Source organism: Pinus tabuliformis, chromosome 1_2, assembly GCF_031772625.1.
Source record: "Pinus tabuliformis cultivar Carrire ecotype Pingquan chromosome 1_2, CPIR1, whole genome shotgun sequence".
Lineage (NCBI taxonomy): Eukaryota > Viridiplantae > Streptophyta > Pinopsida > Pinales > Pinaceae > Pinus > Pinus tabuliformis.
In genome coordinates this window covers 1,088,172,949-1,088,178,318 of record NC_142298.1, presented here as the reverse complement: position 1 = coordinate 1,088,178,318, position 5,370 = coordinate 1,088,172,949, and the positions used below count along the sequence as shown (strand labels likewise).

Here is a 5,370-nt window from a genome sequence, read left to right as displayed (position 1 = left end):
ATTGAGTGAGGGGTGAAAACCCTCACGAGCGTTTAATAATAAGATTAAACTTTTGCTGGTTTTCACCCTACGGGGTTTCCAGGGTATATCCGTGTTCTATGGTGTGATTGATGTGATTGCCTTATGTGTCTGTTGATAATGATGGGTCCTTAATGATGATGGTTCTTTATTTGATGTGACAACCATAATGTCTTAGTACATGATTATCTAACATGGTTAAGGATATCAAGAAATGGATGCATGGATTCATGAGACAGTTTATGTTATTACAGTGATGGTAAAGGTTATGCAATGGTTATGAAACTTACTGTCTTTGATGGCAATTTACTTGATGTAATAATGAATGGTAATGATGATTTGTGGAGTTGTGAATTGATTAATTACTTGTGGTAATTCCATAAAAACTTCTAACTCCCTACTTTTACATGCGAGGTTATCGGGGTATGTGACAGTTGCATATAATTTTATTTATTTATGGTGTATGTGAGAACATGTTAACTCGATGGAGAAATTCTCGTAAAGTATGAATATTCAAAACCCATCCATCCTTACTTTTCTAAAAAGTTTCATAGATTTTAAATTTTAGACATTTACATTAATTTTAAAAATTATATAATATTAATAATATCTTATTTATTTAAGAAATAAGTTATATATTATAATTTAAATAGATTTAATGGTTACGAAAATGTGTTTTTCTTATTTTTAATATATATAATTATAATTTAAAATTAATAGATCCACCTACCATATAACATTTATGTAAATTAATAATTTTGCATTAAATTCTTCAATTCTAATATTATAATTAAATATATAATTTGATCCATTTTGAAAATATGTATAAAAAATAAATGGTTAGAAAATATAAATACCCTAACATATAATATTTAAAATACTTTTAATTATTTTATATATTTGAAAATAAAATGTATGAATAGAAAATGATTTTGAAAGATAAAAAATTATAAAACATGATATTTAGAATATTTTCATAAACCTAGAAAAAATATATACTAAAAATATCCATTTTTATTAATATTTTGACTATATAAAACATATCTATAATCATAATATTTTATAATATTAATAAATATGCTTTATAGTCCTAATATTTTATAATATTAATAAATATGTTTTATAGTAAGCATATTCATTTTTACTTATCGATAAATTAAAATTTAAATATTGTTGAATAATATTATAATTTTTTTATAAAATTTAAGATTAGTTTATTATTCAAAATAAATATATTTCATGGTGCATATTTCCACTTTCAATGAGTAGTTTGACATACTTGTTTTTTAAAATTGTCACTCAGCTAATCAATAATTGAATAGCATTGTAAGTTTTCACATATAAACATCATTCAAACTATTTTAACATCAACAATTTCTAAAAGTAGAGACAATCATTCCAATACTCAAGAGACCAATGCCCAAAATGAACTTCATGGATAAACAAACTAAATACAGAAAAGAAAGGAACTTCATAGAGATATAATGAATATCCTAAAGGCTTTTTCACCTGTTTCATGTTCTCCCACCCATGCTTGAAAACCATTAATAGAATGTTAAAAGAAATAAGTAGATTTAATTATATAATTTTATTGTCATATATCATTAATTTTATAAATTTAAATGTATTATTGATTTTATTTAATTTATTCTAAGAAAATAATTAGATTTAAGAAATGCTAAAATCATTTAAAAGTAATAAAAGTAGATAATAAGATAATGGTTTTGTTGTATTTGTGAAAGGAAAAAGAAGAAAGAAAGAAATGATCATAATTTACTTGTCAAATCAATAGCGATAGGGAGGACAATTATTATTAACTACTATAAGTGAATTTATATCAAGTCATCACCATTATTCAAGTAAAACAATGCCACTTAGAATAACTTATTAGTGCTCCATAAAGGGGTAGGATTTAGCTGTTGCCAAAATTATTTTCATTTCAAAAAATTAAAGTAATTTATATGCTTTTAAAATGGACTATTTTGATTTACAACAATTCTATCATGAAATAATTTACAATTCTATTGTGAAATAATTTATAAGTACGGTCTCGGCTTTGCTATAGTTCCAAATTTTAGGTGACTTTTTTTGTTTTTAGTAAATAGAATTCAAAGTTGGAATATATTTACTCATTATGCAGGTTGATAGGTTAGATGAGGAGATCTTAAGCGATCTTGGAAATTTGACAAGAGAGAGGAGGGAGGACGTCACAGTGGAAAACCGCCTCAGCAGCCACATGGCTAGCAAACCCGCATTGAAAACCCAAGTATGAATAATTTGTCTCAAAGACTAAAACCGCCTCAGCAGCCACATGGCTAGCAAACCCGCATTGAAAACCCAAGTATGAATAATTTGTCTGAAAGACTAAGATGGTTTGGGTTGGAAAATAATCTGTTTCAAAGACCAAGACTAAGACTAGGTGGATTTGTAATTACCTCGCAGTGCACCAGAAGGGAAGGTTGGTTGGTGAGGTTAGATTAATGTGATACCTCACGTGACTCACTATATTTTCTTCCTTTTCCTCATTGGCGGCTTCACAGTTGTGTCACTCAAATACAAATACATTGGCGGGCGGCTTCACAGTTGTGTCACTCGTATACATTGGCGGCTTCACAGTTGCGTCACTCGATTTCGACCGAGTTGATGGATAATCTGAATATTCGTCGTCCACAATCACAATCACGTTTCTGATGATTTACAGTCTCGTCTCCTCTCCTCTCCTCTCCTGGAGTATGTACGTATGAATATTCAAAACCCATTCATTCACAATACCATGACATCGCTGTATGGTTTGGTTGGTGTTGACTCGAGATATTCAAACAAAGCAAGCATAAGTCATCAGTATGATATTAATAATAAATCGAACCCATGGTATTGGACTCGTGCACTAATTCATCCATTGATGCATTATTATATAATCATATTTATCTCATATCAAAGTGTATAAAATAGCTATAGATTTAGAGATTCTTATAGCTATTCGACGAGAACAACAAAGTAAAGTAAATATTGAGATTTGTTGTCCAGGGTTTGGTACTAGGCTTAACCTCCTCATAGCATAGCATAGCATAGCAGAGCAGAGATGGGGGGCGTTGATTTTGAAGGTTTCAGGAAGTTGCAGAGGGCAGATGGCTTCGCTTCGATCCTTGCTATCGGCACTGCCAATCCACCCAATGCTGTGGATCAGAGCACATATCCAGATTTCTACTTTCGAATCACCGGTAACGAGCACAACACAGAGCTCAAGGATAAGTTCAAGCGAATATGTAAGTTTCAGTTTCAGTTTCTGTTTGCGCGATTCATGAATCAATCATGTGATCGAAGAAATATTATTCTGGTTACAAAAACCAACCTGTCCTGTTTTCATGCGAAGAAATTTTATTCTTATTACAAAAACCAACCTGTCCTGTTTTCATGCGAAGAAATATTATTCTGAAATCTGCAACACTTAATCAATATTAGCGTAGCGTCACTTTTCAAATTTAGAGACTAGCTTTCTTTTATTATTACATTAGCCACCCAGCTAGTCAAACAAGTGAGAGATTCCGAAATCTGCACTGCTTACTTTTCAAATTTAGTGGCGGTAACTTTTTCGGATATTATTGTAATATTTAGTGGCTGTAATATTTTCCAGATATTAAGTTGATTGATTATAATTTAAATCATGTGATGAATCATGAATCATCCAAGATTTTGGATAAAAAATGATGTTAGTTTTTCTAATCATCATACATATGGCTCCATGCAGGTGAAAGGTCGGCAATAAAACAGAGATACATGTATCTCACGGAGGAGATTCTCAAGAAGAATCCTGATGTGTGCGCGTTCGTGGACGTGCCATCGTTGGATGCACGGCAGGCGATGTTGGCTATGGAGGTGCCCCGGCTGGCAAAAGAGGCGGCTGAAAAGGCCATTCAGGAGTGGGGGCAGTCCAAGTCTGGGATCACTCATCTCATATTTTGCAGCACAACTACTCCGGATCTACCCGGAGCAGACTTTGAGGTAGCCAAGTTGTTGGGGCTGCACCCGAGTGTGAAGAGAGTGGGCGTGTTCCAACATGGCTGCTTCGCCGGAGGCACCGTTCTTCGAATGGCGAAAGACCTTGCCGAAAACAATCGAGGAGCTCGGGTGCTGGTCATCTGTAGTGAAACCACCGCCGTTACCTTTCGTGGACCCTCCGAGACTCACCTGGACAGCTTGGTGGGGCAAGCTCTGTTTGGCGACGGTGCTTCTGCCCTCATCGTGGGAGCTAATCCCATCCCTCAAGTGGAGAAGGCCTGTTTCGAAATCGTTTGGACAGCCCAGACAGTTGTTCCCAACAGCGAGGGAGCCATCGGTGGGAAGGTGAGAGAGGTCGGACTGACTTCCAACTCAACGGCGCGGTTCCGGATGTAATCTCTGCCAACATTGAAAACTGTATGGTGGAGGCGTTCAGTCAGTTCAAAATATCCGACTGGAACAAGTTGTTCTGGGTTGTTCATCCCGGAGGACGTGCCATCCTTGATCGGGTGGAGGCCAAGCTCAATCTAGATCCCACAAAACTGATACCCACCAGGCACGTTATGAGCGAGTACGGAAACATGTCCAGTGCGTGCGTCCACTTCATATTGGATCAGACGAGGAAGGCGTCTCTACAAAACGGATGTTCAACCAGCGGAGAGGGATTGGAAATGGGAGTTCTATTTGGATTTGGGCCGGGCCTCACCATCGAAACAGTCGTTCTCAAGAGCGTTCCTCTTCAATAATTCAACAACTAAACTTTCAGACGCAACATCTAAGGTTGTGAGCAACTATCCATTTTTACTCTTTACTCCAAGAGAATAAATGTAACCAAGATAGAGTGTTTCTAATAATAGTTCCAAATTCCAAGAAGTGCATGAGTTTCACTGTATCTTTCTTTCTTTCTTAATAAAAGAAAGGTTATAGTTGTAAAATATTCAAACGTACTTTCTACTCCTCTCCTCTCCGAAAATAGGTTCTTATTCTCTCCTATTGGAGCCCGCCCTTCAAATTGAGAGAGAGACGACTGAATGTTTGAAAATATTCTGAAACGTACTTTCACATATTTTGAGTTAAATAATATTTGAAGTTCCAATTTTTAGGCGAAATTTTTGAGTGAAATAAGATTTGAAGTTCCAATAATTTCACTAAATAATCGACAGCTTAATTAGATGAGGGATATACGTCCACTGTGTTCCCTCGGTTCGATACGTAACATCTCTTAGCTCGATTGGGACGTAATATCTCAACCCATGACAACGGTACAAAAAATGAGAGAGGCTTTTGTAGATGATGATGTTATCAACAAAAAAATCCAACCATGTCACTATCTCCCTCCCTCTCTAATTTTCT

General features: G+C 34.9%; 1 pseudogene across 1 annotated transcript; it reads left to right on the top strand.

Annotated features, from left to right (window-relative positions):
* Positions 1–2,972: 2,972 nt before the first annotated feature.
* On the top strand, positions 2,973–4,954 carry LOC149209963 (pinosylvin synthase-like; annotated as a pseudogene). The gene is made up of 2 exons (XR_016252263.1): positions 2,973–3,284; positions 3,767–4,954. The product of XR_016252263.1 is annotated as a pinosylvin synthase-like (transcript).
* The last annotated feature ends 416 nt before the right edge of the window (positions 4,955–5,370 follow it).